This window comes from Kogia breviceps, chromosome 2 (genome assembly GCF_026419965.1).
Source record: "Kogia breviceps isolate mKogBre1 chromosome 2, mKogBre1 haplotype 1, whole genome shotgun sequence".
Taxonomy (NCBI): domain Eukaryota; kingdom Metazoa; phylum Chordata; class Mammalia; order Artiodactyla; family Physeteridae; genus Kogia; species Kogia breviceps.
This window is the reverse complement of record NC_081311.1, coordinates 197923581-197951313: the sequence shown is the minus strand read 5'-3', so window position 1 is coordinate 197951313 and position 27733 is coordinate 197923581. Positions and strand designations below refer to the sequence as shown.

The following is a 27733-nucleotide window of genomic DNA, read 5'->3' as shown; positions in this document are numbered from 1 at the left end:
TAAAATAGGAAAATAATAATAGAGGAAATGAAGAAACTAAAAGCTGGTTCTTTGGGAATACCAATAAAGTTAATAGACTTCTAGTGAGACTAATCAAGGAAAAAAGAGGGCAGACACCGATTATTAATATCAGGAATGGAAGAGGGGTAAATACAGACACATGGATCAATGGAACAGAACAGAGAGTCTGAAAATAGACCCCTACAAATATGGTCAATTGATTTTCAACAAAAGTGCAAAGGCAATTCAATGAAGAAAGGATGGTCTTTTCAACAAATGGTATTGGAAAAATTAGACACCTATATGCAAAAAATAAACCTTGACTTATACCTCCCCTCTTGTATGAAATTTAACTCAGTGAATCATAGACCTGACTGTAGCATGTAAACCTATAAAGTTTTTAGAGAAAGCATAGGAAAAATATCTGTGACCTTATGTTAGATGAAGATAGGATAATGAAAGCACAATTCATAAAAGAAAAAATAGATCAATTGGACACCATCAAAACTTCAAAACATCTGTTCTGCGACAGAGAATGAGAAGACAAACCACCAACTGACAGAAAATATTTGCAAATCATATAACTGACAATGAACTTGTATTAAGAATATATAAACAACTCTCAAAATTCAACAAAAAACAAAAACCTAATTTTTAAGAAATGGACAAAAGACATACACAGGTGTCAAATAAGCACGTGAAAAAATGCTCAACATCATTACTCACTAAGAAACTGCAAATTAAAACCACAATGAGATACTATTAAATGCTTAGTGGAATGATTTCAATTTTTAAAAAAAAAACCCAACAATACCAAGTGTTTGCACAAATATGGAATAACTGGAATACGTTGCTTGTAGAAATGCAAATAGGACAGCTTTCAAAGAGCAGTTTGGGGCTTCCCTGGTGGCTCAGTGGTTGAGAGTCCGCCTACCGATGCAGGGGACACGGGTTTGTGCCCCGGTCCGGGAAGATCTCACATGTCACGGAGCGTCTGGGCCCATGAGCCGTGGCCGCTGAGCCTGCGCGTCTGGAGCCTGTGCTCCGCAACGGGAGAGGCCACAGCAGTGAGAGGCCCGCATACTGCAAAAAAACAAAAACAAAAACAAAAAAAACAAAGAACAGTTTGACAGTTTCTAATAAAGTTAAACATACACTTCCTTGTAGCTCAGCAATTGTCTCCTAGAGAAATGATAATGTTATGTCCACAGGAGTGTTTATAACAGCTTTATTCCTGATTGCCAAAAACTGGAAACAACCAAAATTTCCCTCAGCTGGGGAATGGATAAACTGTGGCACAAATGTTCAATGGATACTGCTCAGCACTAAAAGGGACAGACCACTGATTCAAGAAGCCACATAAGTAATCTCAAAAGCTCTGTGCAAAGTGAAAGAAGCCAGACTCAGAAAGCTACCATCTATACTATGCTATTAATTTCACCTTCTGACGAAGGCCAAATATAGGGACAGAGAACAGATCAATTTGACTACAAAGGGCAGCTAGAGGGACTTTGGGGTGGGGTGGAACTGCTCTGTACCTTGATTTCAATTGTGGTCACATGACTCTATGCATTTGCCAAAACCCATAGAACTGTACAACAAAAATGTAGTGGAACAGGACTCTGTGGGACCTTCCCATGACAGACCGCTCCCCATGTCCTCCGTCTGCCTCTTGTCTATAAGAAAAGAGCCAAAGAATTTAATCAGAGAAATGAGAAGATACAGAGACAAAGGAAAGCAATCAAACAAGACAAAATAATAAGTTCAGCCATTAAACAAAGTCAAGGATTTTAGTTCCTTCCACGGGCTACACTATAGATAATATTCTGAGCCACATCCTTTGAGCTGTTTTGCAGATACTGAAGCCCCCACCATGTGGAAGAAGTCAACTACATGATGACCAGACAGTAGGCATGACGTAACTGCTCCATCTTGCACAATTCCGAGAACTGGCCTCAAGGAAATGGGAACAAACCAGCCCCAGAGTTGAAGATTAACTGTACTTAAAACAATCAAGATGATACTGATCAGACAACGCATAATCAATTTCAAGATGACTGTCAGAGCTGCTCTGCATATAGCCCCCTCCCTCCACCTATACACCCCTGAAACTCCCCATTAAAAGCTCCTGCCCCCTGACGGGCAGCGGGGAAATGGTTCTTTGGGACATGAGTTTACCTTCTCTCCAGGAGTGCCAGCTTCCTCAATAAAGCTTTCTTTCCTTTTAGGGAACACTCATCTCTTAGTATTGGATTCTTGAGCAAGGAGCAGCCAAACCTGAGTTCAATAACAAAGAATACATTTTACTCTATGTAAATTTTACAATAACCTTAAAAGTCAATGTCCTTTGTAAGCATCCATTCATTTATGTACTCAATCAGTGTTTACCAAGTGACTATTTTATGATACAGACTGAGCTTATTTCTCGCAGTGGCAAACAAGGTAAATACAGTCTCCCCTGTCTAAACTCACTATCTAGTGCCAGGGTTGGCAAACTATAGCCTGAGGGCCAAACACACCCCACCACTTATTTATTTAAATAAAATTTTATTGGAACGCAGCCAATGGCCATCCAATTTATGCATTGCCTGTAGCAGAGTTGGGTAGTTGTCACAGAGATGTATGGCCCACAAATCCTAAAATATTTACTGTCTAGCCCTTCTTAGAAAGCGTTTGCCAACTCCTAATGTAGCAGGTCTCAAACTTTATGTTGCCTAAGTATCTTTTTGGAGCCTGTTAAACTCAGGTTCTACCAGGAGAATTTCTAAGTGAGTAGTTCTGGAGCAAGTCCACAGATTTCTAGATGATTCTAAAGCGAGTAGTTCTGGACCACACTTGGGAAAAGCTAAGAGACACAGACATGAAGCAAAAAATTGCGATTGAGGGAATCTTGTTTGCAGGGTTAAAGTACAATTCATGCATTAAATTCGAGGTTGACAGCCTGGCCCTTTTAGAAGTTGCTTCAACTATTTGAAGGTGGCACCCTCTGGGTAAAACAATATTTTGAAAACAGTTGTTTCAGAAGAATTATGGGCAAGGGGTTATTTTACTCACCTTATCTCCCATTCTGAATACATATAAAACTGTTGAAGAACTCGATAATGAAACCACACATTTTTTTAGGTTTCAACCCCAGTCCAGCCCAGACAGGATTCATCAGGGACACAAGACAGCCCCTCAGCAGGGAGGGTGATAGCTGTCTCCATATGTAATCCCGGAGGGCAGGAGCGCGGGCAGTTGTGTAGGGGAGTTGAAGGGGTGCCGTGGGAACAGGGAGGGCATATTGGAAGAACTGGAGATAGTCCTGGGGAGACTTGGAAATAGCGTTCATTGCACAGCTCCCTCACCCCTCTAGACCTTCCGCCACCAGCTTGTCCTGCTTCCCTTCTCTTCTTTCCAAGCACGGAGGCCAATTCCTAACCAGGCCCAGGCAGCCCCCCAATGCTTGCAGAATGTAACACAGAATTAAATATCAAGGCAGAAGAGAGACCATCTTCAAGGAGCAGAGGAAGCTGTTGTGAAGTAATTATTACCCGCGAACACTACACTTAGCTCTGAGTTTCCGAAAAGCTGCAGTGAAAACATAAGTAAACAAATCACAAACTACTTGTATCAGCAAAGCGCCCTAACCATGGGCAGGGATGGGTTAGAGAATGGGGGAGGGTCTGGAGGAGAGGAAGTATTTGTTTTGGGGGGTTGTACCTATCAGCCTGTCCCAGAGGCCACCCCAAAAAGGGGATCTGTCATTAGTGGACCTCTGTTTGCCTCCGAGGACAGATTTGGTGGTCATTTCAGGACTCTGCCATCAGCCCAAAGGCATGCAGTGAATTCTGTCAGATTTAGGGTTCTAATAATAAAGATTTTAGAGCATCACAAGATGGGACTATGATTGCTTTAGTTAGTAGTTAAGTGACATCATGACTAGGGAGATTTTATTTTGAAAGTGAAGCTACCCATGGTGGAAAGTGAAATTATTTTGGGTCCCTTGTAGTGCCTCCTTGGTGGCTTATAATTCTGAAGTCTCGCAGAACATATGAGCTATGTCCAATGTGTAAACATAAACTTTTTTTAATACTACTCAGTTTCCAAATATACTTAGTTGGAACTGTACCTCTGAGGCCAAGATGGCCCTGCTGTATAATTAGTAATGAATTGTTGTCTGTCTTCTTTCAATTATTTTCTTTCTGGTTATGGTTTGACAAAAGCAGTGTGTCTAACAGGTGTCCCATCTGGCCCTTCTCATCAGAGTCTGTGACTGAAGCATTCCACCATGACGGATGGGAAGGAGAGGAAGGGCATGCATGTAATGTACACAGAAAATCAGAAGATACTCTAATGGCTGGAATGAAAGGCGTCCCCATTGCTCCACAGACAGTAGGGGCATCAAGAGGCCAACACTGATTTAATCTGCGGAAAATTAGACTTCATTCACTGCTACAAAAAAGCAGCAAAAGTGAAAACTCTAGGATGCTCTTCTCAATTAACCATCATGGCAGGAGTTGACGTGAAAGAAGAAAAGAGGTAGTTATGGGTTACCTGGGCCCTCGTGAAGTCGTGAGTTACCTACTTCTTTCTATTCTTTGTCAAGATTTGTTTTCTCTGAACTGTCTTATCAAAAGTCGAACTGGGGCTTCCCTGGTGGCTCAGTGGTTAAGAATCCGCCTGCCAGTGCAGGGGACACTGGTTTGAGCCCTGGTCCGGGAAGATCCCACGTGCCGCGGAGCAACTAAGCCCGTGTGCCACAACTACTGAGCCTGCACTCTAGAGCTCACGAGCCACAACTACTGAGCCCACATGCTGCAATAAAAGAAGCCACAAAAATAAGTCTGCACACAGTAAAGAAGAGTAGCCCCCGCTTGCCGCAACTAGAGAAAACCTGCGCACAGCAACAAAGACCCAACGCAGCCAAAAAACAAAAAAAAATTAATTATTTTTTTTAAAAAGTCAAACTGAAAGAAAACACCATTTCAGGAAATATCAAATTCTATAGGTTAAGAAATAAAATGCTGATAAAAATGCATGAACTAGACGTTAGATCTGTATTCTAGATCACATTAACAGTCACAGTGAAAAGTGACACAGAATAAGTTTAGACTTTTTGCTCTCAGAACAAGGTTAATACTGTATTATTAGCAGTATTAATGTGCTGAAAGCCTTTATGTGAGAAAGGAAAAACCGGCAGCAGCCTATGCTGTAAGATAACCAATGTCTCGAAATTAACACACTCACACAAAAGGGGGATGAGAAAAAAACCATCAGGATTTTCTTCATTAAAATCCAAAATGGCTCAAATCATCTTTAAAATCCAAATGGGGGAGGGATAAATTAGGAGTTTGGGATTAACAGGTACACACTACTGTATATAAAATAGAAGAACAACAAGGTCCTACTGTATAGCACAGGGAACTATATTCAATATCTTGTAATAATCTAATGTAATGGAAGAAAATGTAAAAAGAGAATATGTGTATTTATATATATAACTGAATCACTTTTGCTGTACACCTGAAACTAACACAATTTTGTAACTCAACTATACTTCAATTTTTTAAAAAACATTTTTAATCCAAATGGTAAAGAAAGGATTCACAGAATATATTTCAAGGAGAAGAAATAAAAAGTCTCAGTCCGTGGCTGCGTGACGGGGACGAGCAGTCAATGAGACAGTGTGATCAGTGACGCTGAGCCGGAGTCCAGGCACTCAGGGCGGCCCGGATGCTAAGGGGTGGACGGAACAGACCCGCGGAACTGGCTCCAGAAGCAGACACGTCCTGGAGCAACGGGAGGGGCCAGATGAAGGGGTGGCTGACGGCTGGGAGGACAGAGCTAGCCTGCCTGCGGGGCGATGGAATCTGGGCAGGTCAGCTGAGCAGCGCTCCCGCCAAGGGAGTCTGTGGAGCCACAGAACTGAGAGCAGGACGTTCCAGGTCAATGGCCTGGAGTCCGAGGCTGGATGGTGGGCACCTGAGGGGCAGACACGGAGTGCCTAGATGGAAGTGAGGTGGGGGGTGCTTGGAGGAGATGGTCCTGGCCTCTGTGCTGCGGCCAGAAGTCTCAGGTCTCTTCAGCTGCCCTCTGGCCCCTCTGCTGAGCTCTGCCTCTGTGTTTATAGCGCCCTCACTGGGGTGTGTGTGTGTGTGTGTGTGTGTGTGTGTGCTGTCTTAGTTTCCTGTGCCTGCCATTAAAAATTACCACAAACTGGGTGGCTTTTAACTACAGAAACTCACCGTTCTGGAGGCCAGATCCCTGAAATCAAGGTGTTCAAGGACCCATACAAAGGCTCCAGAGACAGATCCTTCCATGCCTCCTCCAGCCTCGGGGGGCTCCTGGCGTTGCTTGGCTTGTGGCCGAATCACTCCAATCTCTGCCTCTTCTTCCGTGTCTCTTATAAGGAAACTTGTCATTGGCTTTAGGGCTCACAGGGTAATCTTAGATGATTTCCTCACCTCAGAGTCCCTTATTAATGACACTACAAAGACCTGTTATGAACTTTTAAATTGTTATTTTAATTAACTTAACATTCACAGGTCCCAGGGATTCTGGTGTGGGCATACCTTTCTGAGAACCCCTGTTCAACACACTACACCTGCTTTGTCAGTGTTTTAATGAAGACTTTTTCTCTACTCTCTCAGGGCGGTGAACAGAGGCTGTGGGTTGATCTGGGAGGACTGAGTCTTCGGGGTGAGTGAGGTGGAAAGATGGTGCCTGGAGGGCCCAGGTGGGCTGGGTGGTATCATTCAGGAGACCAAGTAGCCAGAAATATGCCCTCTAGGGGCCCTGGGAGCCAGTGAGGGCTAGAGGGGCATGGGAGCATCAGGACACAGGACCCCAGGCAAGTGTCGAGTCCCTTCCTGTTGACCTTGACCTGGGCTCCTCAAAAAAGAGCCCAGAGAGAAGGTGCTAAGTGTTTGCTTGAGACGCTGGGGAGGGGACAACTAGGTACTTAATTAATGTATTCTGAGGCCTTTAACTGTTTGGGCTACAGAATTTTAAACTGATGGAGCCATAGAAGAATTGAGGTCTAACATCTGAGGAATTCTTAGGGAATCCAGCCTGTGACACGTCCAAGGCTGTTCACTCCCATATTTTGAACAGAATCAGCTTTGTGTTTGATGCAAAAACCACGTTGCTAGGTCAGGGTTAGGCTTTTCCTTGGAAAGGGTGTGATTCAAGAAAACCCAGAGGCTGATTGTGAAATCCGAGTGGCTGGAGCTGTCACAACTCAGCCCACCCTTCCTCGTCTGAAAACAGATTTCTCTGAAATCAAACCCACTTGTCAACTCACCGGCTATTTTTCCTTCAGTGCTCCACTCCGGTTCAACTGACCCTTTGAAAGGCACAGGGCCAGCCAGCGAACATGAAAACATTCTTTCCCCAGGGGGGAGGAGGTGGCCACATCTGGGAGGACCAGATGTGAGTGGGGGAGAACAGAAGCTCTGGTGTGACTCAGCCTCACGCGGGAAGAATGGGCCTGACCCAAGAACTGAGCCCGTTTCTGCAGCGTTGTTTTTCTGAACCTCAGGGATGTTTTGGAAGCCACTTAACTGCCCCTTCTCTGGAAAGAGCTCTGCTGGACGTCGTTCTGGTCCAGTGATTCTCCAACAGACACACATGTCAGAAGACTCTGCGAACTTTCTAAACAGGACGTGTGTGTTCAGGCCCCACCCAGACCTGCCAGAGAGCCGCCAGGAATGACAGCAGCCATGGTTTTGTCTGCGTGGTTTTGGTTTTCATTGTTTTAGTGTTCCCCAAGTGACTCGGAGGTTTGCCAGGCAAAGCACTAAGTCCACTGGGCCAGCGTGACCATCCAGGACAAGCAACCTCCCCCTACCTGCCTCCAGGAGTTCAATCCTCTGCCCAGGTCACCAAATGAGCTCACTAAGACTCCTACTCCTCACGCCCAGGTATTTCTCCTCACACGCGCACACAGCGTTTTAGGGGAGAATCTACCCCAAAATGGGAATTCAGAGACAGGAGAAGATGGCGGAAGAGTAAGACGCGGAGATCACCTTCCTCCCCACAGATACATCAGAACTACATCTACACGTGGAACTTCTCCTACAGAACACCCACCGAACGCTGGCAGAAGACCTCAGGCCTCCCAAAAGGCAAGAAACTCCCCACGTACCTGGGGAGGGCAAAAGAAAAACGGAAAAACAGAGACAAAGAAGAGGGACGGGCCCTGCACCAGCGGGAGGGAGCCGTGAAGGAGGAAAGGTTCCCACACACTAGAAGCCCCTTCGCGGGCGGAGACTGCGGGTGGCGGAGAGGGAAGCTCCAGAGCCGCGGAGGAGAGCGCAGCCACAGGGTGCGGAGGGCAAAGCAGAGAGATTCCCGCAGAGGATCTGTACCGACCGGCACTCACCAGCCCGAGAGGCTTGTCTGCTCCCCCACCAGAGCGGGCGGGGGCCGGGAGCTGAGGCTCGGGCTTCGGACGGAAGCCGGGAGAGGACTGGGGTTGGCGGCATGAACACAGCCTGAAGGGGCTAGTGCGCCACGGCTGGCCGGGAGGGAGGCCGGGAGAAGTCTGGAGCTGCCGAAGAGGCAAGAGACCATTGTTTCAGGGTGCACGAGGAGAGGGGATTCAGAGCACCGCCAAAATGAGCTCCAGAGACGGGCGCGAGCCACGGCTATCAGCGCGGACCCCAGAGACGGGCATGGGACACTCAGGCTGCTGCTACCGCCAAGAGATAAAAACACACCAGACCTAACAAATGAAGAGGAAATAGGCAGTCTACCTGAAAAAGAATTCAGAATAATGATAGTAAAGATGATCCAAAATCTTGGAAATAGGATAGAGAAAATGCAAGAAACATTTAACAAGGACCTAGAAGAACTAAAGACGAAACAAGCAATGATGAACAACACAATAAATGAAATTAAAAATACTCTAGAAGGAATCAATAGCAGAATAACTGAGGCAGAAGAATGGATAAGTGACCTGGAAGATAAAATAGTGGAAATAACTGCTGCAGAGCAGAATAAAGAAAAAAGAATGAAAAGAACTGAAGACAGTCTCAGAGACTTCTGGGACAACATTAAACGCACCAACATTCGAATTATAGGGGTCCCAGAAGAAGAAGAGAAAAAGAAAGGGACTGAGAAAATATTTGAAGAGATTATAGTTGAAAACTTCCCTAATATGGGAAAGGAAATAGTTAATCAAGTCCAGGAAGCACAGAGAGTCCCATACAGGATAGATCCAAGGAGAAACATGCCAAGACACATATTAATCAAACTATAAAAAAATCAATACAAAGAAAACATATTAAAAGCAGCAAGGGAAAAACAACAAATAACACGCAAAGGAATCCCCATAAGGTTAACAGCTGATCTTTCAGCAGAAACTCTGCAAGCCAGAAGGGAGTGGCAGGACATATTTAAAGTGATGAAGGAGAAAAACCTACAACCAAGATTACTCTACCCAGCAAGGATCTCACTCAGATTTGATGGAGAAATTAAAACCTTTACAGACAGGCAAAAGCTGAGAGAGTTCAGCACCACAAAAGCAGCTTTACAACAAATGCTAAAGGAACTTCTCTAGGCAAGAAACACAAGAGAAGCAAAAGACCTACAATGACAAACCCAAAACAATTAAGAAAATTGAATAGGAACATACATATCGATAATTACCTTCAATGTAAATAGATTAAATGCTCCCACCAAAAGACACAGACTGGCTGAATGGATACAAAAACAAGACCCGTATATATGCTGTCTAAAAGAGACCCCCTTCACCTAGGGACACATACAGACTGAAAGAGAGGGGATGGAAAAAGATATTCCATGCAAATGGAAATCAGAAGGAAGCTGGAGTAGCAATTCTCATATCAAACAAAATAGACGTTAAAGTCTATGACGAGAGACAAAGAAGGACACTACATAATGATCAAGGGACCAATCCAAGAAGAAGATATAACAATTTTAAATATTTATGCATCCAAATTAGGAGCACCTCAATACATAAGGCAAATACTAACAGCCATAAAAGGGGAAATCGACAGTAACACAATCATAGTAGGGGACTTTAACACCCCACTTTCACCAATGGACAAATCATCCAAAATGAAAATACATAAGGAAACACAAGCTTTAAATGATACATTAAACAAGATGGACTTAATTGATATTTATCAGACATTCGAACGAAAAACAATAGAATACACATTTTTCTCAAGTGCTCATAAAACATTCTCCAGGATAGATCATATCTTGAGTCACAAATCTAGCCTTGGTAAATTTAAGAAAATTGAAATCATATCAAGTATGTTTTCTGACAACGCTATGAGATTGGATATCAATTACAGGAAAATATCTGTAAAAAATACAAACATATGGAGGCTGAACAATAAACTACTTAATAATGAAGTGATCACTGAAGAAATCAAAGAGGAAATCAAAAAATACCTAGAAATAAATGACAATGGGGACACGACGACCCAAACCCTATGGGATACAGCAAAAGCAGTTCTAAGAGGGAAGTTTATAGCAATACAATCATACCTTAAGAAACAGGAAACATCTCAAATAAACAACCTAACCTTGCACCTAAAGCAATTAGAGAAAGAAAAACAAAAAACCCCCAAAGTTAGAAGAAGGAAAGAAATCATAAAGACCAGATCAGAAATAAATGAAAAAGAAATGAAGGAAACGATAGCAAAGATCAATAAAACTAAAAGCTGGCTCTTTGAAAAGATAAACGAAACTGATAAATGATTAGCTAGACTCATCAAGAAAAAAAGGGGGAAGACTCAAATCAATAGAATTAGAAATGAAAAAGGAGAAGTAACAACTGACACTGCAGAAATACAAAGGATCATGAGAGATTACTACAAGCAACCCTATGCCAATAAAATGGACAACCTGGAAGAAATGGACAAACTCTTAGAAATGCACAACCTGCCGAGACTGAACCAAGAAGAAAGAGAAAATATGAACAGACCAATCACAAGCACTGAAATTGAAACTGTGATTTTAAATCTTCCAACAAACAAAAGTCCAAGAGCAGATGGATTCACAGGCAAATTCTACCCAACATTTAGAGAAGAGTTAACACCTATCCTTCTCAAACTCTTCCAAAATATAGCAGAGGGAGGAACACTCCCAAACTCATTGTACAAGGCCACCATCACCCTGATACCAAAACCAGGCAAAGATGTCACAAAGAAAGAAAACTACAGGCGAATATCACTGATGAACATAGATGCAAAAATCCTCAACAAAATACTAGCAAACAGAATCCAACAGCACGTTAAAAGGATCATACACCATGATCAACCGGGGTTTATATCAGGAATGCAAGGATTCTTCAATATAAGCAAATCAATCAACGTGATACACCATATTAACAAATTGAAGGAGAAAAAACATGTGATCATCTCAATGGATGCAGAGAAAGCTTTCAACAAAATTCAACACCCATTTATGATAAAAACCCTGCAGAAAGTAGGCATAGAGGGAAATTTCCTCAACATAATAAAGGCCATATATGACAAACCCACAGCCAACATTGTCCTCAATGGTGAAAAATTGAAATCATTCCCACTAAGATCAGGAACAAGACAAGGTTGCCCACTCTCACCACTCTTATTCAACATAGTTTTGGAAGTTTTAGCCACAGCAATCAGAGAAGAAAAAGAAATAAAAGGAATCCAAATCAGAAAAGAAGTAAAGCTGTCACTGTTTGCAGATGACATGATATTATACGTAGAGAATCCTAAAGATGCTACCAGAAAACCACTAGAGCTAATCAATGAATTTGGTAACATAGCAGGATACAAAATTAATGCACAGAAATCTCTGGCATTCTTATATACTAGTGATGAAAAATCAGACAGTGAAATTAAGAAAACACTCCCGTTTACCACTGCCACAAAAAGAATAAAATATCTAGGACTAAACCTATCTAAGGAGACAAAAGATCTGTATGTAGAAAATTATAAGACACTGATGAAAGAAATTAAAGATGATACAAAGAGATGGAGAGATATACCATGTTCTTCGATTGGAAAAATCAATATTGTGAAAATGACTGTACTACCCAAAGCAATCTACAGATTCAATGCAATCCCTATCAAACTACCACTGGCATTTTTCACAGAACTAGAACCTAAAATTTCACAATTTGTATGGAAACACAAAAGACCCCGAATAGCCAAAGCAATCTGGAGAATGAAAAATGGAGCTGGAGGAATCAGGCTCCCTGACTTCAGACTATACTACAAAGCTACAGTAATCAAGACAGTATGATACTGGCACAAAAACAGAAATATAGATCAATGGAACAGGATAGAAAGCCCAGAGATAAACCCACGCACATATGGTCACCCTATCTTTGATAAAGGAGGCAAGAATATACAGTGGAGAAAAGACAGCCTCTTCAATAAGTCATGCTGGGAAAACTGGACAGCTACATGTAAAAGTATGAAATTAGAATACTCCCTCACACCCTACACAAAAATAAACTCCAAATGGATTAAAGACCTAAATGTAAGGCCAGACACTATCAAACTCTTAGAGGAAAACATAGGCAGAACACTGTATGACATAAATCACAGCAAGATCCTTTTTGACCCACCTCCTAGAGAAATGGAAATAAAAACAAATGGGACCTAATGAAACTAAAAACTTTTTCACAGCAAAGGAAACCATAAACAAGACGAAAAGACAACCCTCAGAATGGGAGAAAATATTTGCAAATGAAGCAACTGACAAAGGATTAATCTCCAAAATTTATAAGCAGCTTATGCAGCTCAATAACAAAAAAACAAACAACCCCATCCAAAAATGGGCAGAAGACCTAAACAGACATTTCTCCAAAGAAGATATACAGATTGCCAACGAACACATGAAAGAAGGCTCAACAATCATTAATCATTAGAGAAATGCAAATCAAAACTACAATGAGATAGCATCTCACACTGGTCAGAATGACCATCATCAAAAAATCTAGAAACAATAAATGCTGGAGAGGGTGTGGAGAAAAGGGAACACTCTTGCACTGTTACTGGGAATGTAAATTGATACAGCCACTATGGAGAACAGTATGGAGGTTCCTTAAAAAACTACAAGTAGAACTACCATACGACCCAGCAATCCCACTACTGGGCATATACCCTGAGTAAACCATAATTCAAACAGAGTCATGTACCAAAATGTTCACTGCAGCTCTATTTACAATAGCCAGGACATGGAAGCAAGCTAAGTGTCCATCAACAGATGAATGGATAAAGAAGATATGGCACATATATACAATGGAATATTACTCAGCCATAAAAAGAAACGAAATTGAGTTATTTGTAGTGAGGTGGATAGACCTAGAGTCTGTCATACAGAGTGAAGTAAGTCAGAAGGAGAAAAACAAATACTGTATGGTAACACATATATATGGAATCTGAGAAAAAAAAATGTCATGAAGAACCTAGGAGTAAGACGGGAATAAAGACACAGACCTACTAGAGCATGGACTTGAGGGTATGGGGAAGAGGAAGGGTAAGCTGTGACAAAGTGAGAGAGTGGCAGGGACATATATACACTACCAAACGTAAAATAGATAGCTAGTGGGAAGCAGCCGCGTAGCACAGGGAGATCAGCTAGGTGGTTTGTGACCACCTAGAGGGGTGGGATAGGGAGGGTGGGAGGGAGGGTGACGCAAGAGGGAAGAGATATGGGAACGTATGTATATGTATAACTGATTCGCTTTGTTATACAGCAGAAACTAACACACCATTGTAAAGCAATTATACTCCAATAAAGATGTTTAAAAAAAAAAAAAAAGATGGGAATTCAGAATCACCGCCTCGTCCTGGCACACCTGATCCAGTCCCTGCAGAGGAAGCAAAGAAACAAAGGATGCTTAGTTTGGAGAAAAGAAAAACAACTCAATCATTTGTGAAGGCAGTTTATGAGCCAGAAACCCACATGTTCGGAAAATAGCTGTGGCCGGGCCAGGAGGGCTCAAAGACACCAGTAAAATCTTCTTGCATAAATTCCAGGAATCTGAGGGGCACATGTTACAGGGAAAATTGATGGATCACATCCATGGGAGCCAGGCCAGGGAAATGACCTGTTCCCCCTTCAATAAGTTGGATGTAAACACAGCGAATGAGACCCCTCCTCACTAGCCCCCAGGCCCCCCAGCTAGTGGGGATGGGGAGCCACTCAACTACGGTGGGTAGAGGCCCAGTATTCCTGAGGTGCCCGCAGTGCCATGATGGTACCTAAGCACAGAGACTTGGATGTAAACATCTCTTCTACTTTACTGCCCATTTTCACACTTCCTCAGTTGTCCCACATGCCTTTTATAGAGGTTTCAGTTTTTACCCCAGGGTCCAGTTAAACTTCTTTCACTGCATTTTATTGTTTTTATATTTTTTTACTTTATTTTATTTTAGAACAGTTGCCCACTTTTTGTGGGTTTTTTTTTTTTTTTCACGACACAGAACAGTCTAGGCTAGTTGTCTTGAAGAACATGTGGCATTCTGCATCTGCCTGATTGTCTCCTGTTATTAACATTCTGGGGAAGAATGCCACATGGGTGAACTGGTTGCAGCACATAATTATTCTTTTTGATGGACAGTATGTCTTCTGGGAGGCCCTTCAAGGCAGCTCCTATGTCAGTTTGCATTTTTCCCATCAGCCCAAGAATGCTCCCTTGGTTCTGAAATCCAGTGATCCAGGTGCAAATTGTGCCGCCCTACCTGCATCAGTCATGCCTCCAAAGATCCCTGATTCCCTTTAGTGGAGAACGGTATTTAGAGACCAAGGTGTGGGTGCTAGGTGTGCTCATTGGACCTGCGATGCCATCGCCTCTTGGTACTGTTGGTGACGGGTAATAAATACATTTGTGTTCCTGTCTGATATCTCTAAGTCAAAGCCAACACCAGGGGTTCTTCCTCACCTCCACCATTCCATATTTGTGTCTCTCTTCTCCCACAGTGAGAGCCCTGGAGCCCAACAAGATGAACACATTTACTTACTTGACCTCTCCTACAATATTCAGAAAGTAATTTTAAAATTGCAGAATTCTATATAGCAGCCATGCCACTCTCAATAACAAATCTACTTAGCAAAGTTCAAAGTTACTTGAATTAATTCTTTTCTCCTGTACAATTAAGATTATCAATTTGACACACAGCTACATTTATTTCTTTAAGTTTTTATTCAATACTAGTATTTGGTTCTCCTGTTTTAAACCTTGTTTTGAGTAATAAAATATATATGGCACAATGATCACAATTCTATAAGAAAATTGTACTCAAACAATCCTTTCTTCCCTCCTTACTCTCTACCTTATTTTTATCCAGTCCCTGTAGGTCGGCACTTTTACTACATTCTACTTTATCTTTTCTGTGTCTCTTTTTTTCATAAATATGCAAACATAATCCTATATTTTTATTTGTTCCCTTTAACAGTTTTTTGGACCTTAACATCCCCACTTAACCATATATCCTGGAAATCATATTATATCAATTCTTAACAATCTCCTTATTATTAATTTTACTGATTCACATTATTTCATTGATTGTCAATCCATCCCATTTCATTGCCTCACACACATCAGCTGAGAAGGAGAAAATGGGGGTTGACGAAGTTGAGAAAAGCAGAGGTTAGAAGAGAGACAAGAGAAGGTGGTAAATAGGGGTAGGTCAGGTCCAGAAGAGTAACTTGAGGCCTACCTGTGATAGAATCCAATACAGCATGCCCTCCGTGTGGAAGGAGAGGCTTCTATAGGACAAATAGGAGAAAGGGTTCCCATAATGTCCAAGCAGTGAGGTTCCTTGCAGGCTCAGAAGGGGTCCCAGATAGCTGCCAGAAGTGAGTGGAGGACAAGGTCCTACACAGCGGCTTAATCAACAGATAGGATGCAGTGCAGATCTGGTGAATAAAGTCAGCTTCGCAAATTAGAATTTTAAAGCATTTGTGTAGGATTACCTTGCAGATGGCACAGTGATGGAAAAAATGACAGTCACAGGAGCAGAGATTCTCAACTGGGGTGTCTGGAAACACTCTGAAATTTCTTGCAAAATGTCTGAGTGGACTTTTTGAGGAGGGGAGCATACAGAACTTTCAGCAGATTTTGAAAGGAGTTTGTGACTCAAAATTTTTGTTAAGTTAGGAACCCTAATGTGAGGGCCGGGAAACTAATGGATGAGCAGATTGTCACGGGCACTGAGTGGATTGTACCAGCCAATGCGGGCAGTGAGAATGACTTTCCCACGCTTCCTCCATTATAACCATAGATATGTTTTGCAGACATTAGTTCATGCATCCCTATAATGTGTTTATTATTAACCCTGTCCCAGAGGGGTTAGTAACAACCCCAAGGCCATGCTATTGGCTAGTGGTAAAGCTGGGATTTGAACCCACAGCTTCCTCATCCCAAGTGCCACATGCTGAAGTCAGCATCAAACGACTTCTTACCAGTCTAGTCACTGCTGATGCACCACACCCAGTCCTGTGTACCTTCCTTAGAAACCAAATGGTAACATACCCAGAGAGGAGTGGTCCAGGGATGTGAAACTCACAATCTCGTCACTGCAAAGACCAGTCAGGTGCCCTTCCCAGACTCTCCTCCACAGGCAGCGCCCCCTGCAGCCTCATCCTCCCAGCTCCTACATCACGGAGCTGCAGGATGCAGAGAAGGCTGAAGGTCTTCCGCCTACCTGGACCCCAGGAAGGATGCTGCTTCCTCCCTGTTCTGGCCAAGTCATCACTTTACCCGCCCCTGGAAACTGGACCCCCCCCCCCCCAAGATTGGTCTGCATTGTGAGTTCCTTGGTACTAGAATCTTTTCGGTGCTCTGCCCTGCACCTGGACCTTTCTCCTGCCTGCTGGCTCTCTTCCAGGAAGCCTCAGCCTCTCCACCTACTGGCCCAGATTCCCACCTGGGTCCAGAGCCTCCTATTGTACATGTTCCCCCTCCCAACACTGACTCTGCCAGACCACCCTGCCATCTGAACACAGCATCGCTTTCCAACAGCACCTGATGGTCTGTCTCTTGCTAATGTCCTTAGTGTCTGTAAAGCGAACTCTTCTTACAAAATGCATCATGTTAGCAATCAAGAAATGAATGCCAAAAGCCAAATTAGAGTTTATTAATTTTAAAATTTATTCTAAATACTTTTTATGAAATGCCTTCAGGGTTATAACTTCTCCATCCTGAAGAGGAGAGGGTGGGGCATCCCTGCCACTGCAGGACTGCCAAGCAGGTCCAGAGTTCCTCATGAATACTGACTCCAATAAGGAAAAAAACACCATCTATATTGAGGCGTCCGATGGGAATACAATTAATAACAAATGTAAAGAATTACTTGAAATTATTACAGCAAAACTTTGTAACTCCACTTTTAGTTGACTGCATTTTTCTGGAAACTGGTCTTTTTCCATGGCTTCTCTCTGGAGGGAAGTTAGGAATATTTTTCAGCATTTAATAGGAATCATCTCCTTGTTAAGGACATCCTTGTGTTTCAAACCTGGTACTTGACCTCAGTTGAACAGATGGGATTTTCCATTAGCTCTTTTTAGAGAAAAATTCTGTGTGTCTGGCATCAACTGTGAAATCCTACCTCCCCCAATAACACTGCCATTTATTTAGTCGGTTAGCAAACATGTTTATAGTACATGTTTACTCTGTGCCAGGTACTGTTCTGAACACTACAAACATTAACTCATGTGATATACATGTCCCCGAGTTACAGAAGCTTAACCATGGAAGTGGTAAGTGTGAACCTGGGCTTCTCCCTGTAATTTAAAATTCACTAGAAGTAAAATTCCTTTTTAATTTTATGCCATCTCAACCCCCCAAAATTTTAAAGATGCTATAATTAGAAGTTAGAGTGAAAGAGAAGTAATTGAAGAGTGATTGCTAATGGCTTTCTTTTTTGGTGTGATGAGAATGTTCTGGAATCAGAGTGGTGATATTCGCACAACTCTGTGAATATTAAAAAAGAAAAGAAAAGACCAAATGGTATGTTTTGAAAGGGTAAATTTTATAGTATGTGAATTGTAGCTCAATTTTTTTTAACTTAACAAGGTAAGAAGACAAGAACATCAACCATTCTCTTCCTCCTTCTCATGTTCCAACCAACCAGGCACCACACCGACCATGACTTTTTCCCCTTTTGCCTGCGACTCAGATGGAGAGAAAGGAAACAGTCAAATTGAAGAAAGAAAGAAAAGAAAATATAACGGTACTGCAAGAGTAACCGGGGCGGCCGTCCCCACTTCGGGGTGGAAAACTACTTTTGGCTCTGAGAAGAATCCTCCTCGTCGCTGGCTTGAAGCCCTGCCTTGTAGCCATTGGTTTGGTTTCAGCAACGTTGTCCAGGTGGCTACCAAGCCGGGCTGGCTGGACGTTCCTGGTGCTAGAGTGAGACAGCGGGGAGAGGCCATGCACAAGCAGACACGTGAAAAGAGTCTTTGCAGGAGGTACACGCAGCCTTCGGGAGGAGAAACGCAGGGAGGGAGACGATGCTGGCCCAGGGGCAGCTGCTGCGATAGAAGGTCAAGCTGGGAGTGGCGGGGGCAATGGGTTCTACTAGGGCCTCAGGAAAGCTCTCCAAAGTCCATTTGCACAGGGTATCGAAGGATGATTAGAGGGTGCACTGGAGAACTGGGCTCGGGAGTGACCTTGCACACTTGGTGCAACTAAAACACATGCTGAGAAGGGGACCCCGCAATCGGCTTTAAGAAGGTGAAAAAGGAGGGTGCGCTGTGAATCTGAGAACCCCGCTGGAGGGGCCGACACTGGCCCTGGCGAGGAGGGAAGGAGGTGCAGCTGGAAAGGATTCTGTCCACATCACTCCCGGGGCTTCTGGCTTCGCGACAGGAGTCTCACGTTGGAAAAGGTGGGTTTGAGGCGACTGTGGGTCTTGCCAGTGAAGACATCGTAGGGACAACGTGGGATGGAGCTCAGGGGACAGGGCATCCTCGACAGCAAGAGCGGGCTTGGCATGTCTGTGAGCACGGAGGCTGTGGCAGCGAGGGCAGGGGAGAAGGGAAGAGGGTAAGGATGGAGCCACCGGGGGCGAGGAGGAGAGGGGACCTCACAAAGGAGATGGAGAGAGGAGGAATGTACGCGGCCGGGTGGGGAAAAGAGGTGGAGCACTCCAGGGGGCGGGGCCGCGAGGACGGTGGACACCAAGGATGCAGGGCTCCAGGATGCACTGCGGATGCGATGGTGGATGGACAGGGCCTCAGCTAAGACGGGCACCGTCCCCAGTGCCGAGACCGGATCACTGGCCCACACGCATCACGATTGCTCCTGGCGAAAGCGCTAGTCCCCGTGCTTCCTCCGTGGAAAGGATGCAGCTGAGACAGACTCGGCGGCCTGTCGAACTCTGGGCCTGGGGCCAGGGGCCAGGGGCACGCTGCCCTCCTGACACGCTTCCTCCTCTCATGCCGCCCACTTCGCGGAGAAGATGCTTTCCTGGGCCGAGTCTGTGCTTCGGATTCAGGCCCTGGAGGAGGGCCCGGAGCAGAGGCCTGGCGTGGCCCCGTGGCTCATGTCGTAAAGAAACATCTTACAGACGGCATTTTGCACAGCCTGAGAATCTTCTCCAAACACACTCCCAGAAAATGCTTTCTGGGGGCCCTTTTTGAACGCAGGATTTTCTGGGGCTTACAGAAGGATCTGTTGAGAAAGAACGAGCCATCACATGAGAAGGATAAATGTGTGTGCTTACACGAGATCGATAATGTAGCCATCACACACGCACACGTGCGTGCACGTGTGTACACACGCAGGACCTCCTTGTGACTCCTCACCAAGGCACCAGCGGTGGACTCTATGTTATTCTGACCTGGATGCTCCCTCTTCTAGGCTCCGATGATCCCAGGCCACTGAGCTGAAATCATTCTGTTTAAAACCTGGCGACTATCTGAAAAAAATCGGGCGGACTTTGATCCGAAACTGCTCAGATCCCCACTTACATTCATTTTTTACTTGAAGGTTTCTCTACGAGGCTCCAGTTTGCCAAAGAACTTTTCACAGCGGAAGTCTCCCTCCTGCCCTGCAGGCTCGCACATGACCAGTAGATTAGGAAGTGACCAAGCAGGCCTGCAGCCCCCTTCTCTATTTTGACATTAGTCAGCGTCTGCCCTGCCACGTGGGAAGCACTGCACTCCCCGCGCTGGAGCCCCCGCTGAACCAGGGTCCCCCGGGCGGCGGAAACGTGGGCACGTGGATGCCCCTTTGCACGTCGGGACATTAACTACCAATCCATGTCGGGGCCCTTGGCCGCGGCAGCCCTAGAGAGCTCCTGTGAACTGATTTCATTGTGAACTTCACCTAGGCCACTCCAGTAGCTCTCAAACAGCCCCAGAAAGCGTTTGAAAGGCCCTTTCCAGAAGACTCTGATTCACTTGGTGTGGTGGGACTCAGGAGTCCACAGTTTTTAAAATGTCCCGTTGTCCAACCGGGGATGGGAACCCCAGGCCATCCTGTGATAAAAGGTGCCAGGAAAGATTGTGCCAACCTCCAGGGGGTCTTCTGGCCTTCCTTGGAGCCATGTCACTGTGTCACATCAGCAGGACAGGGGCTGAGGTCAAGGTGCCTGTGGTGTGTTGTTTTAAACCGCCTGCTAGTCTTGGGGCTGAATTCATCACCCTATGAATCTATGTACACCCAGTGCAGCCCACAAAGAGTCAGCGTGGCTTGTCACCCTCCTCCCAGATTTTTTTGTAATAGAACGTTAAAATACTCAAGAATTGCAAATGGTTTTCTCCTTCCTGGCTCAGAGGGTCAGGGGAAGACTGGCTGCAGGCGAGTCTGAGCGAGCGAGGTCCCCGTGGCAAATACCGGAAAGCGGCCCCCAGCCTGGGTCTTGAGGTGTCCTCCATAAAGCCCCCGGAAGGGGGAAAGCACTGATTGGGAGGGGAGGGGAGGGAAGATAGAGAATAATATCTGGTGGGCTTCCCTGGTGGCGCAGTGGTTGAGAGTCCGCCTGCCGATGCAGGGGACGCGGGTTCGTGCCCCGGTCCGGGAGGATCCCACGTGCCGCGGAGCGGCTGGGCCCGTGAGCCGTGGCCGCTGGGCCTGCGCGTCCGGAGCCTGTGCTCCGCAACGGGAGGGGCCGCAGCCGCGAGAGGCCCGCGTACCGCAAAAAAAAAAAAAAAGAATAATATCTGGTCCAGGCACCGAGCCAGACCTACTGTCTCACTTTACCTTCTCATCATCCCCATGGGGGGAGGGGACCGTGTATGCCAGCTTCCCGTGCCTGTTGCCCCAAAGTACCACAAACTGGATGGATTAAAACCACAGTAATTTTCTCACCCAGTTGTAGAGGCCAGAAGTCCAAAATCAAGGCAGGGCCACACACGCTCTCTCTACAGGTGCTGAGGGAGGCTCCTTCCTGGGTCTCCCAGCGGCTGGGGGCTCCGGGTGTTCCCCAGCTTATGGCAGCGTCACTCAGTCTCTGCCTGTGTCCTCGCATGGCCGTCTTCTCTGCGTGTCTCCCTTTTGTCCTCTTCTCTTCTCAGAAGGACACCAGTTGTCCCTTTGTCCTCTGCTCTTCTCAGGAGGACCACAATTGACGGTTGTGGACGAAAAATGTCACCTGCCATATCCGTAAATAAAGGATGCTGCGGCCATCGAGACGGCAGCCACTGTAGCCTTCCCCAGCTGTGCACCCTGAGGGGAGTCAGGATGGAGAAAAACAGGATACTAGCCGTAGAGAGTTAAGGTGCATATCAAAGGAATGATTTCAAATTTTTAAATTTTTTTAATTGAAGTATAGTTGATTTACAATGTTGTGTTTATTTCTGCTGTACAGCAAAGTGATTCAGTTATACATAAATATATGTTCTTTTGCAGATTCTTTTCCACTATACTTTATTACAGGTTATTGAATCCAGTTCCCCGTGCTCTACAGTAGGACCTTGTTTATTTTATGTACAGTAATTTGTACCTAAGAAGCCCAGACTCGCATTTTCCCATATAGAAAAGTGCTAAATTTATTAACTTGAGATGTCTGGTTTTTCTTTCATTAACAGTAATCTTTTGATATTTCAACTACCTGGGTTTTGTTGCAAAAATTCCTATAGATCCTGGCTCCTCCCATTCCTCTTTGGAGGAGTCCCTCAGCACTTTTCTGAGAGGCTGCCTCCTGGGCTTAAGTCCTCAGCAAGCCCACCAAATAAAACATAACTCTCAACTTTTAGGTTGTGCTTTTTTTTTTTTTTTTTTTCAGTCGGCAGGGTCCACATGAACCCAGAATAATCTCTTCTCAAGATTCTTAGCTAATTACATCTTCAAAGGCTCTATTTCCAAATAAGGTCACCTTCACAGGTACCCGGGCTTGGGGGGTCACTATTATACCCACTACAAGGGGATCACCACGTTGCCCCTATTTCAGAGATGAGGATATAGGAGGAAAAGTGCAGTAACTGGTAAGGGTACAAAATTGGCAAAAAGCAGAACACAGAGCTGTTATGCGCGGGCGTGAGTCTGAGTGTTTGTTCTAAAGAAGGAGAAAGAGAACTCCTTTGGGTGATGACACGCAAGGCAAAGTTTAGTCGCCAGATGGCATTGGTTTTGATCCTTCTAGAACCAGGGCGCTTGAATAGTCTCTGTCTATCCATAGACTGTAGACCACCCATCCGTGGCATGGCCTCCGGCAGGCACCCACCCTCACAGCCAGGGTCTGTGACATTGGCCCCAGTGACAGTACCATGAAATAGAAAGATGCCATTTTAGCGAACACACTCACTGGCTTTTATCCCTGAATAAGCAAGGACGCTTCCCGTGTTAATTAACCAAGACTCACAGGCGAGGGTCTCACCTGGGGCTCACAAGGCAGCCTTAATTTATGAGGATTGATCATAAATCCTCATTTAATGCGAATCATTCCGCAGCTTGTGGGGAATATGTCAGCTGTCACAAGCGCCCCGGGGCTGTGCTTCGCTGCCCCCGGTGAGGTGCGCCTGATGCTTGGAGAGAAGGCACCCGAACCAGCCTCTGAAAAAATTACAGAAATCTAGGAAGAGACATCCGAGATCTCCAGATCACTGATCCAAGACTGAAGGAATTAAAGTAGAAAATGTGACACTAGCAGGACAGATTCATCAGAGTACACTTGCCACGTAGAGGAAGAGGGAAGTGAGAGAGAGACGAAAATATGGAAAGTTAATTAACCTGCCAAATTCATAATCCTTCACCTGTAATTTAGAGCTAGAATGAGAATGACAGGGAAACAAAGAAGGAGAGGCATTTCTCGTGTGCAAAGAGCACTCAGTAGTTGACCGTCCGATCCCGATACTGGACATGAGGACACAGGCCAGAGAAATCAGGAGACAGCGGAAGTCATCCTGCTCCTCAGGCCAGGCTGCTGGTAGAAGCCGCGCTCCTGACTCAGATCACCCCAATACACCCCCAAAATGGGTTTCCCACTAAGAGAGTTGCCAAGTTTCCCTCTGGCTTTAATCAACACCAGCTGAGGATTTTGCTTTCTCCCAAAACCAGTAGCTGGTCTCCGAATGTGCTGGTGCAGATCCTAGCATGGGTGTCAGGTTAGAGATGCTCGGGCTGAGTGGTGTCACACAGAACTCGGGGTTCATGGTGCAGCTTCTTCTGCAAAGATGCCCCAGCGTGAAAAAGCAGAGCCCAGAAATTGGTTTGCAACTGGTTGGAGTGAGCTTCTAATACTATGAAATAAACGCTCCAGAATTTCACAGACATGGTAATGATATTTACCCAAAATACTCTAATATTGCTGGTGTGAGTCCACATTTATAGATCTGGTTAGGTTTCCACCACTGATGCCCCATGGATCCTGCTCCTGACAATCTCCTCTGCTCATGCCATGGGGCCATTTTCCAGGCGTCTCACCCAGCCCTCACCATGTCCAGACTGATGACTTGCACATCCTAATCTCCATCCCAACTCCCTCAGCTGTCCAAACAGAGCAGATCCCCTTCTGTTCCCCCTCAGCTGCAAACCTCCTCTTCCAGCCTCAGCTCCTGGCGGGGATATCAACCCCGCCATCCTTTCAGCCTGACGTAAGGAGGATGTCACCTTCCCTGGGGTGTCAGGCTGGCCCGCGGTCTCCACTTAATCCCCTCTTTGTCTTCCCCTCCTAATGTCTTAACTCATTTGATCCTTTTCTCCCCATCTCCCCACCCTAGCTGAGGTCCTCCCCTCTTTGGAGCCTTTCACAGGAAGCCCTTGACCACTGTCTCACCGCCCACGTCTCCACTGAGTCCCCCATCCACGGTGCACCCAGGTGGTCAGGGACCCACCTGAACGCCTTCCCAGCCTCTAAGCCCACAGGAGGAGGACCCTCGGCGTGACCCATAGGCCGTCTGCAAGCCCATCGCCCGCTGTCTTACCCACACCACATCCTAGAAATGCAAACCGCCGCATTCCTGCCCTCCACGCTGCCTCAAGGCTCTGCACCTGTTCATCTGCTGGCCCCCGGCCAGCACCGCCCTTCTCCCCATCATCTTCCTGATCAACTGCATCCTTGAAAAATGCTTTCGTGGATCGTAGCTATGGAGCCTTCTCTGAACGCCCCCTGCCCCACAAGGTCAGCTCATCTACGCTGCCCTCGCCTGCTGGGGCGGTCTCACACCACGCATGTCGGGCTCGTTCACTTTTTGCAGGCCTCCACCCCTCTGCACCATGGCTGGGAGCTCCTTGAGAGAGACCTGTCTCGTGCCTTTCCAAATCCCCAGAGCCCATCACTCTATATGGCACAGATTTAGGGGCAAAGCCTCCTGCCCCTCCCCAGGGACACATCCTGTTGACAGCCTGTACCTCTGATATGATGTGATGAAGGGACCTTCAGCTCTGTGGGCTGCACCACCCCAAACCCACAACCCCAGTCCAGCCATGAGACACAAGGACAGACAAGCCCCGAGTGAGGGCTGTCCTACCAAACAGCTGATGAGACTCCTTAAAATCCCCACACACTCAGAAGGGCAAAGCACAGAGAGAACTTCTCCGTAGTCTGAAACCTGGTCTCCCGGCCAAGATCAGATTCCAGCATCACCAGGGCCTCTTGGTTGTGAGGTTGAGCGGTAGAGATGCAGTTGCTCTCACCCAGCTTCCTCTGCCTCACTGATCCCAGCCCTGCAGGCACAAGGGCCCCCCAAACTGTCCCATGCTTCTCCTTGCCCTTGGAAAGAAACCCAGAGTCCTCACCCTGATCTAAAAGACCCTGCTGGGTCTGGCCCTGCCTGCCCCCAAATTTATTTCACTCCCCTCCCTCCTTCCTCTCGCCGCGGACCAGCCACACTGGACCCCTTCCGTCCCCCGGACACCCCAAACTCCACCTTTGCTGCCTGCCCTCCCCCGACCCCGATATACCTGACCCTTCAAGTCTCCTCTAAACCGTCCCCTCCTCAGAGCGGGCTGCCCTGCCCACGTGGGGAGCAGGTGCCCCCTCCAACGCGGGGTTTTGTCGCAGCCCTAGTCGTCCTTCTCACTTGAGAGGTCCTGCTTGCTGGCCACGTCCCCACTCACCTGTCAGCCCCTAGTCAGCGGGGATCACATGTGCCTCATCCAGTAGATCCAGGGCCCAGAAGCTCATTAACATTTACTGAAGGGATGAAGGAATGATGTTGTCCGTAGTTAAACATCAGGGAAAGACGGTGAGTTCCGGGGCCAGCTAGACGGGGATCTGAAACAGGACTTCCAGAAAACGTACCTACAGCAGAGCCTCCTTCCCTGTAAAACCCCAGATAAAAGACGCCATGTCACAGGGTTGCAGGGATTAAGTAAGATAAGGGCTTTGAAGAGCCAAGCGCTGCGTCTGGCACGGGGCAAGACGCTCGTTATCCCCTCATTTCTTAAAGATATGGTTAAGCCAACAGCGTACGTGTTTCAGTCCTTTCCCAAACCAACCACATGGCTGTCATTCTTCCAACCTGCAAAAAGGGCTCAGGTTTTAGCTCCACCGTAAGTCAGCCGAGATAGCCCATTAAAAAAAAAAAAAAAAAGGCACCTTTCTACCCTTCTCACGTATCCTGAGTTCCAGAAAGATTCTAAGAATACGTTTTGAAGCAAATGTTTCTTTTTCTGCTGCTGGTAGAAAATAAAAGGTGAATTTGAAAGCTCCACGCGGAGGTGAAGGATGGTGAGTTCTGTGCCTTTGTGGGTGGAAGCTGCAGTCGAAGGAAGAATCCAGAGAGAAAAAGACTCTGAATAGGAAACAGAAAGGGAGAAAATAAGACAATGGCACTCAGCCCTCAGTCCCATCTTTGCTCTGAAACATCCCTCTCGTCCAATTATAAAAAGAAAAAAATCCCTTTCTTGGTGATAATTAGAGCACTTATCAAAAAAGGTAAAAAATGGTGGGAAAAGCATAATTTATTGGAGTAAAGACAAATATCTGTCAAGGAAGACATTGCACAAAAAGGGCGAGAGAAACACCCCCCGAAACAATAGCGGCTGTGGGAGACTTGAATGGGGACACCAGGCCTGGCACCACCGCGCCCAGGAATAAAAGTAGCATCGCACAGCTGTTTGCCCCAAAAGAGGACACGTGAAAGTGGCGAGGACCTGCTCCCGCCGGAGACGTGTCACAGCCTCGTGTTGGGGTGCTGGACTGCGCTTGATGGATCTCTGTGAAGTGAGGGGCATTGTACACGGCAGTCAAGAGACATCTGGCGAATTCCCTCTCCGAGAGACTGGGACCCGTGGTGCACGAGGCCTCCTTCCCGCCAAAGGGCCCCGTGGACGGCTGGCTCGTCGCCCTGACGGTGTTCCCTGAGCAGGGTGAGGCTGCAGACTGCAGCAACAGAGGTGACCTCGGGGGCCCTGCTCGCCACCCCGTACGCTGCAGCTGAGGAGGGGGAGCTCAGGGCCCAAACCTCTGGCCCCTGAACACATGGGCAGGCCCCCTTGCACACACCACACGGCCTGACTGCTGAACTCCGAGGTTCGAAGCAAGAATCGTCCCCCCTGCCCAGCGATGCTGGTTTAGGAAAGTACCTAAGATCGTGGCGTCACCAGACAAACAGCCAGTCTCAGACCTCCGCAGAATGACTTCCCTGTGCTGGGCTCTGAGTCACCGGAAAACACACCACTGCCAGGCTGAGGCTCAGCTGGGGATCCCTCCAGCCTGGATTCTGGAAACGGTAGGCAGGGCAGCACCGGATACGGAGTTGCCGCCACGTCCGCCGGCTCATTGGAACAAATCCCAGCTCAGGCGGCTCGGCAGAGGCCATATCCGCGCATGTCAGGGTAAGTGTGGTGGTTGAATGGTGGCCTCCCCCAAAAGATACTCCACATCCCGGAACCTGTAAATGTGACCTGATAGGGAAACACGCCTTTGCATATTTCATCAAATTACGGATCTTGAGATAAGATCACCCTGGATGAGCCGGGTGGCCCTAAATCCAACTACAAGTGTCCTTAGAAGGGACAGGAGAGGAGACACAGGAGGAGGAGGAGAAAGGCACGTGAAGACAGAGCAGAGGCTGGGGAGGGCAGCCACAAGCCAAGGAACGCCGGGCGCCGCTGGAAGCCGCAAGACGCTGCCACGGGAATCGGGCCCAGGGCCTCTGGAGGGAGCACAGCCGTGCGGACACCTTGATTTCGGACTTGCGGCCTCCAGAAGTGCAAGCAGACAAACACCTGTCGTCTGAGCCGCCCAGTTTGTGGTGATTCATTATGGCAGCCCCAGGGAACAAATGCACTCGGTTTCTTTAAGTCCAGCCAGACTCAAAAGGTGGCTCCGCCCCCAGCAGCCACCTGCGGGGATCAGAGGACAGTGGTGTGAGGGACCGAAGA

The 27733-nt window shown here is 46.5% G+C and overlaps 1 long non-coding RNA gene across 2 annotated transcripts; it reads right to left on the bottom strand.

Moving 5' to 3' along the window:
* Positions 1 to 810: 810 nt before the first annotated feature.
* LOC131750107 (uncharacterized) lies at positions 811 to 26015 on the bottom strand. 2 transcript variants are annotated; one of them, XR_010839255.1, is made up of 5 exons: positions 25944 to 26015; positions 25463 to 25666; positions 2179 to 2277; positions 1539 to 1676; positions 811 to 1083 (listed from the first exon to the last, which is right to left on the bottom strand). It is a non-coding gene; the product is annotated as an uncharacterized lncRNA (long non-coding RNA). The 2 variants fall into 2 exon arrangements; XR_010839254.1 differs by lacking the exon at positions 25944 to 26015 and having other exon boundaries at positions 25463 to 25930.
* Between the last annotated feature and the right edge of the window lie 1718 nt (positions 26016 to 27733).